Here is a 16,064-nt window from a genome sequence, read left to right as displayed (position 1 = left end):
AAGGTGATTTTGTAGACATGTGTGAAAGACATGTTCTGAAATGCAAGTGTTGTTGTTGGGAGAGGACATCGGTTACGTGTCAGATGTGTAGCCAAGCAGTAATGGGTCTCCATAGCTGCAAATATTAGTCGGTAATATGAAGTGTTGTCAGCAGAAGTCTGATGATCCAGACGACCGTAAGAACGAAGTACGCAAAAGTACCGCTAGGCCGCGCCCCTTGAGCTCAGTGGTAGAGCACTGGACTAGTAAAGCAAGGGTCGTGAGTTCCATCCTCAAAGGAAGAAGTCGAATTTTGGAAATCAGTTGCGCGTCGTGGCCGTATAGCAAACAGTATCTGTGATGACGAACAATTACCGACATGCCTTTTATTAAGAATTACTCTCAGATGTGATTAAGGCGAATGGCGCAGATAAAGCCTTTGCCCAAGCGGTACAGCATGAGGTGGGACGAGGCAGTCTGAATTACATTTTATAGATGTATTCCTCACATATGTCAGAGCCTCTCGCGGTCGTCGTCGTCGTCGTCGTCGTCGTCGTCGTCGTCGTCGTCGTCGTCGTCGCCGCCGCCGCTTCTGCAGAAGTAGCAAATGGCCATCGTGGAAAATGCGGCGAGGCACGCCCTGCCTTCGATTCCGTATGCACAAAGTGTGTGGTCTTGTTTCCCAGTCTATATTTGGTCGGTCACGGTTGAGAGTAACGAATGGGTGGGAAAGAGCAAGGGCAGCGGCTGTGTAGAACGAAAACACAAATTATCAGGGGTGTGAGCGTTTCGAGATGAGTCATATACAAGTTAAATTTGGTCGTCAGTGACTGTGTGCCCTAATGGATAAGGCGTCGGACTTCGGATCTGAAGATTACAGGTTCGAATGCTGTCACGCTCGTGTTTTATCAGTTCTGAAAAAGAAACATACCGTTTTAATGTAGCATTTGAGCAGTACGAAACCATCTGAATGTTGCTGTTGACCATTTGCTGCTTGGAGATGCTCTTGGGCTTGAAACACACACTACAAGACCGGTGTTAACTAGCGAAATGGTCGGCAGAGTGCCGTCACCGCGAGTTTCCACTGGCACTTGCACATCTAAAACAACGTCGGAAAGTAACTCGTTCGCCTTTTGAGTCACATCAAGTATGAGTGTTAATTTTGACGCCACTAGCTCTGCAGGTTGTCATGCAATTCCTTTATCTCTCAGAAATGATTATGAAATAAAAGTGAAGTACGTGACGAGTGTGACGTTAGGAAAACATTAGGCAGCATGGAGAGATTCTGTATGGGACCACCTAACCCAAACGAGTACTGTGTGACGTGCTGCCCGGCATATATTCACCGAAGCAACCCGGCAAGCTCAGTCTGTTGAGCATGAGACTCTTAATCACAGGGTCGTGGGTTCGAGCCCCACGCTGGGCGGAACGGAAATTTGTTCCGCTGCAGATGTAAATTACCGTTTTTCTGATTAACGTGATGTAATGGAAATAGCAACTTTAAACTTTGCCTACGTCTCTGTCAGTCGCAAGGAAACTGTATTTGAAGGTGAAGGTGATTTTGTAAACATGTGTGAAAGACATGTTCTGAAATGCAAGTGTTGTTATTTGGAGAGGACATCGGTTACGTGTCAGATGTGTAGCCAAGCAGTAATGGGTCTCGATAGCTGCAAATATTAGTCGGTAATATGAAGTGTTGTCAGCTGAGGTCTGATGATCCAGACGACCGTAAGAACGAAGTACGCAAAAGTACCGCTAGCCACGCCCCTTGAGCTCAGTGGTAGAGCACTGGACTAGTAAAGCAAGAGTCGTGAGTTCCATCCTCAAAGGAAGAAGTCGCATTTTGGAAATCAGTTGCGCGTCGTGGCCGTATAGCAAACAGTATCTGTGATGACGAACAATTAGCGACATGCCTTTTATTAAGAATTACTCTCAGATGTGATTAAGGCGAATGGCGCAGATAGAGCCTTTGCCAAAGCGGTACAGCATAAGGTGGGACGAGGCAGTCTGAATTACATTTTATAGATGTATTTCTCACATATGTCAGAGCCTCTCGCGGTCGTCGTCGTAGCCGCCGCCGCCGCTTTTGCAGAAGTAGCAAATGGCCATCGTGGCAAATGCGGCGAGGCACGCCCTGCCTTCGATTCCGTATGCACAAAGTGTGTGGTCTTGTTTCCCAGTCTATATTTGGTCGGTCACGTAAGAGGTTGAATGTAACGAATGGGTGGGAAAGAGCAAGGGCAGCGGCTGTGTAGAACGAAAACACAAATTATCAGGGGTGTGAGCGTTTCGAGATGAGTCATATACAAGATGCACTTGGTCGTCAGTGACTGTGTGGCCTAATGGATAAGGCGTCGGACTTCGGATCTGAAGATTACAGGTTCGGATGCTGTCACTCTCGTGTTTTATCAGTTCTGAAAAAGAAACATACCGTTTTAATGTGGCATTTGAGCAGTACGAAACAGTCTGAATGTTGCTGTTGACCATTTTCTGCTTGGAGATGCTCTTGAGCTTGAAACACACACTACAAGACCGGTGTTAACTAGCGAAATGGTCGGCAGAGTGCCGTCACCGCGAGTTTCCACTGGCACTTGCACATCTAAAACAACGTCGGAAAGTAACTCGTTCGCCTTTTGAGTCACATCAAGTATGAGTGTTAATTTTGACGCCACTAGCTCTGCAGGTTGTCATGCAATTCCTTTACCTCTCAGAAATGATTATGAAATAAAAGTGAAGTACGTGACGAGTGTGACGTTAGGAAAACGTTAGGCAGCATGGAGAGATTCTGTATGGGACCACCCAACCCAAACGAGTACAGTGTGACGTGCTGCCCGGCAAGTAATCACCCAAGCAGCCCGCCTAGCTCAGTAGGTAGAGCATGAGACTCTTAATCTCAGGATCGTGGGTTCGAGCCCAACGCTTCGCGAAATTGGATTTTGTTCCGCTGCAGATGTAAATTACCGTTTTTCTGATTAACGTGATGTAATGGAAATTCTAACTTTAAACTTTGCCTACGTCTCTGTCAGTCGCAAGGAAACTGTATTTGAAGGTGAAGGTGATTTTGTAGACATGTGTGAAAGACATGTTCTGAAATGCAAGTGTTGTTGTTTGTAGAGGACATCGGTTACGTGTCAGATGTGTAGCCAAGCAGTAATGGGTCGCCATAGCTGCAAATATTAGTCGGTAATATGAAGTGTTGTCAGCTGAAGTCTGATGATCCAGACGACCGTAAGGACGAAGTACGCAAAAGTACAGCTAGGGCGCGCCTCTTTAGCTCAGTGGTAGAGCACTTTACTAGTAAACCAAGGGTCGTGAGTTCCATCCTCAAAGGAAGAAGTCGAATTTTGGAAATCAGTTGCGCGTCGTGGCCGTATAGCAAACAGTATCTGTGATGACGAACAATTAGCGACATGCCTTTTATTAAGAATTACTCTCAGATGTGATTAACGCGAATGGCCCAAATAAAGCCTTTTTTTTTTTTTTTTTGAAAAAAAAGTCCTCTTGATGGCTTGAAGTATCTGAGCTGTAAGCGCTCCTTGATATTTGGCAGCAGTTCATGCGTTCTCCGACCTGTGTCGTCCGCATCCCATTGCTCTTGCCAAAGTTCTTCCCCCCTATTTCTAATTTCCGATTTAGAGCCCGTGTAGATCCCCATTATTTCTATCATTTTATCCCTGTTGCCTTTCTTGGCCCAGTACCATGCCGCCTGATCTCTTATTTTAATGTCCAGAGGACACAGCCCCATGAGTACTAATAGCGCCCCCCCTGGTGTTGTTCTATATGCTCCTACAGAGCGCAGGAGCATATTCCGCTGCACTCTCCTCACGGCCATGGCAGGCATGACCCTCGTGAGCCTGTGAGCCCAGACTCCTGACGCGTATCCCACAATGGAGGTCAGTATGCTGTTATGATATAGTTTGATTAGGTCTGGTTGTAAGTGAAACCGCTTGTGTCCTATGCCAATGAGTTTATTCAGTGTTTCTAGGGATCTCTGTGTTATTGTGTCAACATGCGATGTATAGTTCCATCTCTCATCGACGATTACGCCCAAGTACCGGGCCTCACGTCGCCGAAGCACTGGCGAGCCGTCTATTCTCACCGTCGGGTTCCTAACTAGTTGTCCCTTGAGCAACAGATATGTAGACTTACTGGGTGATATAGTCATTTTTGTTCTGTGACACCATGTGGTCAAGATAGAAATTGCTCTCTCAATTTTCGGTTCCAGTTCTTCGCGGCTGCGGCCGCCAACCAACAGAAGGAGGTCGTCTGCGTAGGCTATGCCCTCTAGCACATCCTCGCTATTCTGCAGATCTTCTAAGAGTGATTCCATTGTTATGTCCCAAAAGAGTGGCCCAAGGACAGAGCCCTGTGGACACCCCTTTGTAATCTGCTTTCTAACCCTCCCGCTAGGGGACGATAGCCAGACCTCCCTTCCCTCACAGTAGCTCCTAAAACAACCATATAGCGGCCCTGGACACTCTTTCTCTCGCAAGCGAGAGAAGAGCGAGGGCCACCACAGATTGTCGAAGGCGCCGCTGATATCCACCATGATGCCAACAATGTATTTGTGCGGGGCTGAGCCACAGACCTCCGCGGCAAGGGCGATAGCGTCAGACGCTGATCTCCCCGACCGGAAACCGAATTGCCTGTCGCACATCCCACACAACACACGATGTGCAGCCAGTCTGTCTGCCAGCAACCTCTCAAAAAGTTTCCCCAGTATGTCTAGTAGGCAGATAGGCCTGTACGATTTGGCTTCTTTTGGGTCCTTATCTGGGCCTTTCTTAAGTATTACAACATTTGCCTTCTTCCAGGTGTTAGGGAATTTTCTGAGTCTCAAGCACTCATTGTACAACTTGGTGAGAGGTGCCACCAGCTGGGGAGCCAGGAACTGCACCACTTCCGCTGTGATACCGTCTGGTCCAGGAGCCTTCCCCTTTTTGAGGGCTTTTATCTGGGCTTCGACCTCCTCTTCTGAGAAGGGATAGACCATACTGTTGTTTTCATAATCTTGTCGGTCTTCCTCCCTGATCAGCCTTTGTACTTCTGTATCCTCTTCTTCCACATCATCAGGCAGCAGGACCCGGAGAAGGACCTCGGCAGTTTCCTGCCAAGTCTCCGTCATCCGGTCCCCGCTCCTGACGGTGGACAGCACCATGGGCGATCTTATTTTCTCCCGTACTAGTTTGTAAGGGGTACCCCATGGGTCTGTGGCGAGTTGATTTAAAACAAATTTTTCCCAGCTTGCAAGTCGGACTGCCCTGAGCTCCTGTTGAAAATGATCCTTCGCCTCTCTGTAAATCTGTAGCCATCGTTGTTTTTCCCTCCAGACGGCACACCGCTGGTAGTACCTCCTAGCCCTCCTTACAGACTGGCGCATCTGTTCTAGTTCTGTCGACCATGGTGTTGGGGAGGCCGCGACGGCTCTCCTCCTGGTTGGTACGGCTGCTTTCACCACTCTGTTGACTGCACTCACCAGTTCTTCGGCGTATAGCTCCACGTTTACGTCACCTTCCGGCCATGTCGGAATGTCACACTCTCTCGCCAGGCGATCCCAGTCGGCCTTACTGTAATTGAATTGCAGCTCCCACCCCATGTCCCAGCGGCACTCCCTGTCTCCCAGTGAAAAGGTAATCAGATTGTGGTCACTTGTTGTCATGTGTTCCCATACTTTGCAATCAATTACCTTGGTTGCGGCGTTGGGCGTTACCAAGGTAATATCAATATTGGTACCTTCTCCCCCGCCACCTGCATAGGTAGGGGGGTGCCCTTGCTTGTTAGCGACCATAAGCTGTAGGGCCATGATGGTCTCTTCAGCCTTTTCTCCGCGTTCATCTCTTGTGCCGCTGAACCACAGGGGGGACTTTGCATTTATGTCTGCTGTGACTATTATTCTCCGCCCCTGCAGTGCCGTGGTTATCTGAGTTAGTTTATCTAAGAACTCGTCAATCTCCCTTCCGTACTGGAAGTACATATTAATGATGTACAGTACCCCGATGGGTGATTGCAACTCCACGACATTGCAGTGGTCATCAGAAAGCTGTGTAAGCACTGTAACTCTCAGTGCCTTGTTAATAATTATGATTGCAGCTTTTGGCTCACCTGTGCTGTGAGTTATTTGCCAGTTGGCAGCTGTATAGGGGATCCGTCCAGCTTGAGAGTATGGCTCCTGTAGACAGAGTATGTCAAGTCTCCTCTCCTCCACCACCTTCCGGAGTTCCTGCGTGACTAGTCTGCTGTTATGACAGTTAATCTGCCCTACGTTTATAAGGCTCAGTGGAAAAGTATGTTCTAATATGCGATTCTGGCCGGGTCTTATTCCAGTCGTGTGCAAGCCTTCCATTTGTAATTACAGACTGGTGATATAGTTCTTCCAGATCAAATTTTTCGTTTCGCCTTTCGAATACTTTTTTCACCAAGTCACGCAGGGCTCCAAAGTCAGTGGGGAGATTCATTGTCTTGAGCTGTATTCTATCTACAGCCTCCATTACCGAAAAGGTGACGTCTCTACCATATTCATGGCCAACACGCACCTCATGCCTTAAAGCGGTGGTGAGGACAGCCGGCTCCTCCAGGCGCGATAGCTGCAATGCCTGTTCCAAATTTGGGTAAATCCTCCTTGGATCCACGCCCATGCCTCCAAAGGAGGGTGGATCTTTCAACGTACTCGTACTGCTCACATCATTGATTTGTATTTTCCCTTCATCAGCTGTGTTGTCTTTGATTGTCGGGAAAGTCAAACTCCCTACCACAGGATGCCCTTTTGGTCGCTCATGATCTGTAATCGACCTTCTTCCCCAGCTTGGAGGAGAGGGTGCGTCCTTCTGCCCACTAGGGTCTGTTTGAATCCCTATGTCTACCATTTGCACCTTTCCAGTTGTTGCATTGTTGAACTTCCGCAGAAGTTCTCTAAATCTGCTTGCTCTCAACGCATCCCTTAACCTCTTACTGGGCGACTTCCTTTTGGGCTTCCTGGATGCAGGAACAGACTCAGCCATAGTCTATTCTTGCTATAAGCCGTTGCTCGAGCATCCTGTATGTAGGGCAGTTCCTTCCAGTAGCATTGCAACTTTTCTTTCCTCTCCTCACACAAGGGATACATATCCCTGTTTTACAACAGGTTTTCCTTGTATGGTTTTCTGCCCCACACCTGGAGCAGGCCGGCTTCCTCTCGCAATGCTTGTGGACATGGTCCAGATCACCGCAGTTATGACATCTGGGAACCACCAGGTAGTCCCTCACATTAATTGCGTGAAACCCCATATAAATTCTGCCCATAGCGGTCAGTTTGCGCCACATACTCCCCGAGACTTCCGCGACGTGATGGACAACATCACGATCGCGGGGTCCCGTTCTGAAGCGCAACTTAAACTCATTTTTGAAGGCTTCCATATTCATTTCCTCAAAGTTCTGTTCTTTTATAGTTTCATATATCTCATTTTCCTCTATTGCCACAGGTACATCGTATAATATCACCAGCGGATTCCGCTTTTTAGGCGGTTCGCATTTCACTACCTTATTGAGCTTCGTGTGATTAAGAATTTTGTCCCTGTCTTCTTCTGTAGCAACATTTACAATAACCACATTCTTGGTTGCCTTAACTTTGTTTATTTTAATTTTTTCTTTTGCAGGGTTCACCGTTGTGGTGAATATTTCTTGTACTTTCTTAGTATCATGTCCGGCCAGGGGTCTCAAGAAGACCGCCGTGTCCGGCCTTTTCGACACCTTGGTGATTGTCTCTTTTGTGGTTTGCGTTTGTGTTTTTGGAGCCGCTTGCGCAGCTACACCAGCCCATGTTTTTGTCGGCTGTTTACGTAAACGCTCGTTTTCCTTTTCTAGTTCTTCTAGCCGCCCCTCGAGCTTCGCGCTAGCGATCGCCCAGGCGGCGAGCTCCTTTTTGATGGACAGGACAGCAGTATTGCTTATTTTGCTGTTCTTTATACTAGAGTCCAATAATTGATTTATTCTATTGTGCCAGTCAGTTACGTTCTCCTCGTTTTGCCCCAGGCCCTCTTCTGGGACAGGAACAATAGACATCGAACACCTCGAATGCACACTCGAATCACTCGTCTCTTGTTCGGCCATGATGATGTAGACGAGTGAAAAAAGTTGGGAGCCCGTCTCTTACCCCGGACCGGCTCCTCTGGCATGGGGGGGGACTTCTTGCAGCTCGCCCACCGACCTCGCCCCAAGGTCAAGGGCCTTCTCGAACTGCTGGGTTCAGCGCGCCGTCGCCAGCGCACTGGTCCCCATCGATAGCTTCGTCATCGGCGATTTCACGCGACGCTCCTCGGCAACTGCACCCCGCACTCCGGAGAGGCGGATGCACCTCTCGTCCTTCGCCGCCTACTAGCCCGAGTTTCCACCTTTCGGCCAAGGACCCACTCCTACTCAGGTGGCGGGCCGGTCCCCCAGACGTTCGGCGGTCTGGACCCAGTTAACCTAGCCCAGGCGATGTCACCACCTCCGGGGTTTGGCAGAACACGCCCCGGTTACCCAGGGGCGCGGCGAGGCACCCTTGCCGACTCGCGCCGCGATCCCACGCCGACAAACGAAGTCGCCGGCATGCAGAGCTCCTGCTGGTCTGGGCCCTGCGAACAGAAGGGACAGATGTTCGTCCCTCGACACAGCTCCCCCTGTGCCACGCACCCTTCGCTTTCGCATCGGGTTGGGTCGCAGCTCTTCCTTTTGTCGCAAGGCACACCCGGGCGAGCCCGAGAAATGCCAAGCTTAACGTCTGGCACCACTTGAAGGCGGAAAGAGACACTTGAGAAAGAGAGGCTATATAAGACGCATCACTTCCCCTGTGGGCACGTCCGACTGGAAGCGATACGCCCCAGTGCGAACTTCTGTGCCTTACGGCGCGCAGGCGCGGATTGGCCCACTCCAAAACGCACTGCGAGACGACAGGTCCCGCGCCAGACAAGGTCCCGCGCCAGACAGATCCCGCGCCAGACAGATAGATAAAGCCTTATCCAAAGCGGTACAGCATAAGGTGGGACGAGGCAGTCTGAATTACAGTTTATAGATGTATTTCTCACATATGTCAGAGCCTCTCGCGGTCGTCGTCGTCGTCGTCGTCGTCGTCGTCGTCGTCGTCGCCGCTTCTGCAGAAGTAGCAAATGGCCATCGTGGCAATTGCGGCGAGGCACGCCCTGCCTTCGATTCCGTATGCACAAAGTGTGTGGTCTTGTTTCCAGTCTATATTTGGTAGGTCACGTAAGAGGTTGAATGTAACGAATGGGTGGGAAAGAGCAAGGGCAGCGGCTGTGAAGAACGAAAACACAAATTATCAGGGGTGTGAGCGTTTCGAGATGTGTCATCTACAAGTTGCACTTGGTCGTCAGTGACTGTGTGGCCTAATGGATAAGTCGTCGGACTTCGGATCTGAAGATTACAGGTTCGAATGCTGTCACGCTCGTGTTTTATCAGTTCTGAAAAAGAAACATACCGTTTTAATGTAGCATTTGAGCAGTACGAAACCGTCTGAATGTTGCTGTTGACCATTTTCTGCTTGGAGATGCTCTTGAGCTTGAAACACACACTACAAGACCGGTGTTAACTAGCGAAATCGTCGGCAGAGTGCCGTCACCGCGAGTTTCCACTGGCACTTGCACATCTAAAACAACGTCGGAAAGTAACTTGTTCGCCTTTTGAGTCACATCAAGTATGAGTGTTAATTTTGACGCCACTAGCTCTGCAGGTTGTCATGCAATTCCTTACCTCTCAGAAATGATTATGAAATAAAAGTGAAGTACGTGACGAGTGTGACGTTAGGAAAACATTAGGCAGCATGGAGAGATTCTGTATGGGACCACCCAACCCAAACGAGTACTGTGTGACGTGCTGCCCGGCAAGTATTCACCGAAGCAGCCCGGCTAGCTCAGTCGGTAGAGCATGAGACTCTTAATCTCAGGGTCGTGGGTTCGAGCCCCACGCTGGACGAAACGGAATTTTCTTTCGCTGCAGATGTAAATTACCGTTTTTCTGATTAACGTGATGTAATGGAAATAGCAACTTTAAACTTTGCCTACGTCTCTGTCAGTCGCAAGGAAACTGTATTTGAAGGTGAAGGTGATTTTGTAGACATGTGTGAAAGACATGTTCTGAAATGCAAGTGTTGTTGCTTGGAGAGGACATCGGTTACGTGTCAGATGTGTAGCCAAGCAGTAATGGGTCGCCATAGCTGCAAATATTAGTCGGTAATATGAAGTGTTGTCAGCTGAAGTCTGATGATCCAGACGACCGTAAGGACGAAGTACGCAAAAGTACCGCTAGGCCGCGCCTCATTAGCTCAGTGGTAGAGCACTGGACTAGTAAACCAAGGGTCGTGAGTTCCATCCTCAAAGGAAGAAGTCGAATTTTGGAAATCAGTTGCGCGTCGTGGCCGTATAGCAAACAGTATCTGTGATGACGAACAATTAGCGACATGCTTTTATTAAGAATTTCTCTCAGATGTGATTAACGCGAATGGCGCAGATAAAGCATTTGCCAAAGCGGTTCAGCAAAAGGTGGGACGAGGCAGTCTGAATTACATTTTATAGAAGTATTTCTCACATATGTCAGAGCCTCTCGCGGTCGTCGTCGTCGTCGCCGCCGCCGCTTCTGCAGAAGTAGCAAATGGCCATCGTGGCAAATGCGGCGAGGCACGCCCTGCCTTCGATTCCGTATGCACAAAGTGTGTGGTCTTGTTTCCCAGTCTATATTTGGTCGGTCACGTAAGAGGTTGAATGTAACGAATGGGTGGGAAAGAGCAAGGGCAGCGGCTGTGTAGAACGAAAACACAAATTATCAGGGGTGTGAGCGTTTCGAGATGCGTCATCTACAAGTTGCACTTGGTCGTCAGTGACTGTGTGGCCTAATGGATAAGGCGTCGGACTTCGGATCTGAAGATTACAGGTTCGAATGCTGTCACGCTCGTGTTTTATCAGTTCTGAAAAAGAAACATACCGTTTTAATGTAGCATTTGAGTAGTACGAAACCGTCTGAATGTTGCTGTTGACCATTTTCTGCTTGGAGATGCTCTTGAGCTTGAAACACACACTACAAGACCGGTGTTAACTAGCGAAATCGTCGGCAGAGTGCCGTCACCGCGAGTTTCCACTGGCACTTGCACATCTAAAACAACGTCGGAAAGTAACTCGTTCGCCTTTTGAGTCACATCAAGTATGAGTGTTAATTTTGACACCACTAGCTCTGCAGGTTGTCATGCAATTCCTTACCTCTCAGAAATGATTATGAAATAAAAGTGAAGTACGTGACGAGTGTGACGTTAGGAAAACATTACGCAGCATGGAGAGATTCTGTATGGGACCACCCAACCCAAACGAGTACTGTGTGACGTGCTGCCCGGCAAATATTCACCGAAGCAGCCCGGCTAGCTCAGTCGGTAGAGCATGAGACTCTTAATCTCAGGGTCGTGGGTTCGAGCCCCATGCTGGGCGAAACGGAATTTTGTTCCGCTGCAGATGTAAATTACCGTTTTTCTGATTAACGTCATGTAATGGAAATAGCAACTTTAAACTTTGCCTACGTCTCTGTCAGTCGCAAGGAAACTGTATTTGAAGGTGAAGGTGATTTTGTAGACATGTGTGAAAGACATGTTCTGAAATGCAAGTGTTGTTGTTTGGAGAGGACATCGGTTACGTGTCAGATGTGTAGCCAAGTAGTAATGGGTCGCCATAGCTGCAAATATTAGTCGGTAATATGAAGTGTTGTCAGCTGAAGTCTGATGATCCAGACGACCGTAAGGACGAAGTACGCAAAAGCACCGCTAGGGCGCGCCTCTTTAGCTCAGTGGTAGAGCACTGGACTAGCAAACCAAGGGTCGTGAGTTCCATTCTCAAAGGAAGAAGTCGAATTTTGGAAATCAGTTGCGCGTCGTGTCCGTATAGCAAACAGTATCTGTGATGACGAACAATTAGCGACATGCCTTTTATTAAGAATTTCTCTCAGATGTGATTAACGCGAATGGCGCAGATAAAGCATTTTTTTTTTTTAAAAAAAAATCTTTATTTCTTACAAAATATTTTATACAATAAAACCCACCACCTTATTAATTAGTGGGTCATGATATAATACATTACTTAGGTACAGCATATACATTTCTAATTGTAATCTACAGACAGTGTGTTAGTTGAATGGGCAGACCTACTAATTAACAAATCTGCTACTCCTAATATTACTACTTACACTAGTCTCTACTGCCTGCAGCGTTACAAACATGCCAATAAATATACAATCCTACTTGTGTGCCTTGCTCACCGAGCTAACCCCGGTGAACGCGCCCTGGCACAGGGCAGGCCAATACTTTTATTCGCTGCAGGTTTCTATTTTAATTCCTATTCTAATTTCCTAACCTAATGAACTATTCTAAGTCAGAATCGGTGCGTTGTCAAATCCGGTATGGTCGCCCCTCTCCCCCTATCCTGCACGAGGCGGATTCCAACTTTACCAGTCGACCAGTCCACGCACAGGCGGTACGGGATTGGGGCATTGACCTAGTATGTTAATTTTTTAAGTCTTAAAGCTCTCTCAGATATTGAGTTAGGACCTTTCGTGATACCTCATTTGCCAACTGATTTAGCAGTCGAAAGGTCTCGTCTTGTCTTAATAACATATAAGTGTCATAGTTGGGTAGTTGCTGTCTAAGTGTAGTTGCTACATCATCGAAAAGGGGGCACTCGTAGACCACATGGTCGGGAGTTCCCTCCGATGCACCTCAGTCACACGTAGGCGTTGCCCTCTTCCCAAACCGACATAGATACGTCGGGTAAGGCCCATGTCCAGTGAGAAAGTGTAACAAACCCCTAGTTGGTTCAAAATAACCCATGCTCATTCTTTCCCTCACATTCGGCAGGAAGCTGAAAGTTCTTCTGCCGGATTCCTCTGCCTCCCAAACTTCTTGCCATAGCTCTTCACCCCTCTTCCGTATCTCGCCCTTATCCCTAACCCTAACTCCCAAGATGTCTTCTACTTTTTCTATGTCCCCTTTCTTTGCCCAATACCAAGCACCCTGTTCCCTGATTTTGATATCCAGAGGACAAAGCCCCATTATTACTAATAGGGCCCCTCCCGGAGATGTTCTGTATGCCCCCACAGATCTTAATATCATGTTCCTTTGAACCCTTCTCACTGACATGGCGGGCACAACCCTCGTGAGCCTGTGTGCCCAGACTCCCGCGCCGTAACCCACTATTGATGTTAGTATGCTATTATGATACAATTTGATAAGGTGAGGGGGGAGATGAAATCTTTTATGACCTATGGTGATGAGGTTATTGAGAATTTGCAGAGCTCTTTGTGTCACGGTTTCAATGTGCTTTCCAAAGTTCCACCTTTCATCGATGATGATCCCTAAGTAACGTCCCTCTCGTCGTCGGAGTACTGGTGTGCCCTCAATTCTTACAGTCGGGTTTCTTATTAACTGTCCCTTTAGTAATAGATAGGTTGATTTAGTCGGTGAGATGGTCATCTTGGTATTACGGCACCGTGATAGTAGTTGCGTCATGGCTCTATCTATTTTTGGTTCAATATCCTCGCGACTTCGGCCGCCAACCAGTAGAAGGAGGTCATCAGCGTAGGCTATCACCTCTAGCACATCTTCATTTTGTTGCAATGCATTTAAGAGTGGCTCCATGTGGATATCCCAAAATAGGGGACCTAAGACGGAACCCTGGGGACATCCCTTTGTTATGGGTTTTCCAATCCTCCCGCTAGGGGATGATAGCCAGACCTCCCGATCTACACAATAGCTCCTAAGGCAACCGTATAGCGGCCCTGGGCACTCTTTCTCCCGCAAGCAGGAGAAGAGCGAAGGCCACCACAGGTTGTCAAAGGCGCCACTAATGTCCACCATGATGCCGACGATGTACTTGCACGGGGCCGAACCACAGACCTCGGCCGCCAGGGCGATCGCATCAGATGCGGAACGCCCAGGCCTGAAGCCAAACTGTCTGTCGCTCATCCCGTGCAGCACTCGGTGGGCAGTCAGCCTATCAGCAAGCAGCTTTTCAAGGATTTTCCCGAGCACATCCAGAAGGCAGATGGGTCTGTAACACTTTGCCTCAGCTGGATCTTTATCGGGGCCTTTCTTAATGATTACAACGTTTGCTGCCTTCCAGATCCTCGGGAATTTGCCTTGCCGAAGGCACTCGTTGTACAGCTGGGTTAGAGGAGCGACCAGTTGTGGGGCCAAGAACTGCACCACCTCCGCCACAATGCCGTCTGGCCTGGGGGCTTTCCCTCTCTTTATTGTCTTTATGAGGGCAGCGACCTCTTCCTCCAAGAAGGGGAGGACTGCCTCATCATTTGTATAGTCGCCCAGATCTAAATCCCGCAACCGTCGCTGTTCCTCAGTATCCTCTGTTCTGTCGTCGTCAGGCAACAGGGATCGGAGTAGGACCTCAGCAGTCTCCTGCCATGAGTCCGTCATCCCATCCCCATGCCTGACTGTGGACAGCATCATAGGGGAGCGGATCTTTTCTCTTACTAGTTTATACGGAATCCCCCATGGATCCAAGGCCAGCTGATTGGTCACGAATGTCTCCCAGCTTCTAACTCGGACCGCTTTTAATTCTTTTTGAAATCTTTCCTTTGCCTCCCGGTATAGCAGTAACCATCTCTGCTTCTCCCACCAGACGAGACTGCGCTGGTAGTGCCTCCGCAGCCTTCTGACAGACTGACGCAGCTCCTGCAGCTCAGGAGACCATGGTGTCGGCGAGGCCGCCATGGCCCTCCTCCTAGTTGGCACGGCCGCCTTCATCGCTCTAGTCACTGCACACACCAGTTCCTCAGCTCTGTTGTCGATGTCAATTTGTCTGTCACCATCCGGTAACGGAGGAATGTCACACTCTCTGGCTAAGCATTCCCAGTTGGCTTTCCTGAAGTTCAACTGCACCTCCCACCCCATGGCCCAGTGGCACTCCCTGCTCCCTAAGGTAAAAGTGATAAGGTTGTGATCGCTTGTGGTGGCACTGTCTATCACCTTCCAGTTCTGTATTAGGTTTGCCGCATTTGGCGTGACCAAGGTCACGTCGATGTTCGTGCCTTGCCCCCCTCCCGCCGCATAGGTGGGAGAGTTTCCCGGTTTGTTTGCCACCACAAGCTGCAACGACATAATCACTTCTTCCACCTTTCCACCATTTTCGTCCCTTGTGCCACTGTACCATAGGGGGGACTTCGCATTTATATCCGCAGTTATGACAACTCTTCGTCCCTGCAACGCCATAGCCACTCTTGTTAGGTGGTCTAAATGTATGTCGATATCATCTCCATATTGAAAATACATGTTAATGAGTGTTATAGTGCCTGCTGGAGATTGCAGTTCTATGACGTTGCAGTGACTGTTTGAGTACTGCGAAAGTAAGGTTGCCTGCAGTTTTTTGTTGGTGATTACCACAGCTGCTTTGGGGGCATCCCCACAGCTGATGACTTGCCATGTGGTCGCCACAAAAGCAATTTTGCCAGCCAGAGAGTAAGGCTCCTGCAAACAGAGTACATCCAGTCTCCTCTCCTCCACTTCCCTACGGAGTTCCTGCATCACAAGTCGACTGTTATGCGTATTTAGTTGGCCGACAGATGTCCTAGTCGTCATGGATAATATGTGTGTACTCGGTCATATGGCCAGGTCTTGTTCGGATCGAAAGTTATTCTTCCGTTTGCCAACACTGATTGGACGTATATATCCTCTAAGTCAAATTTCTCTCCTCGTCTTTCAAACAGTTTCTTTAGCAGGTCACCCAGGGCTCCGAAGTCCGTGGGGAGATTCACCGACTTTAGCTGTATTCTATCTACAGCCTCCATCACCGAGAAGGTTACCTTTCTGCCGTTCTCATGTCCAATTCGGACCACATGTCTCAAGGCAGTGGTCAGGGTTGCCGGCTGCTCCAGTCTTGCCAGCTGCATCGTAAATTCGAGGTTTGGGTACACCCTCACCGGATCGACAGGCGGAAGCCTGACAATTGATGTATCAGTGGTGCAACCCACACTCGAACTTGTGACTATATTTTCCTGTATGGATGGTTTTTCAATTTTCTCCTTGGGGGTTGCCACTACCACAGGATGCCCTTGCCGTGGATGGTCTG

At 48.7% G+C, this 16,064-nt stretch overlaps 2 non-coding genes across 2 annotated transcripts; both read left to right on the top strand.

Annotated features, from left to right (window-relative positions):
* The first annotated feature begins 9,851 nt into the window (after window positions 1–9,851).
* Window positions 9,852–9,924, top strand: Trnak-cuu (transfer RNA lysine (anticodon CUU)). The gene has a single exon. It is a non-coding gene; the product is annotated as a tRNA-Lys (tRNA).
* Window positions 9,925–11,350: 1,426 nt separating this feature from the next.
* Trnak-cuu (transfer RNA lysine (anticodon CUU)) lies at window positions 11,351–11,423 on the top strand. Its single transcript has one exon. It is a non-coding gene; the product is annotated as a tRNA-Lys (tRNA).
* Window positions 11,424–16,064: the final 4,641 nt, after the last annotated feature.

This window comes from Schistocerca gregaria, chromosome 8 (assembly GCF_023897955.1).
Source record: "Schistocerca gregaria isolate iqSchGreg1 chromosome 8, iqSchGreg1.2, whole genome shotgun sequence".
Lineage (NCBI taxonomy): Eukaryota > Metazoa > Arthropoda > Insecta > Orthoptera > Acrididae > Schistocerca > Schistocerca gregaria.
The sequence above is the reverse complement of the archived record's forward strand: the minus strand, read 5'-3'. Positions and strand labels throughout refer to the sequence as shown.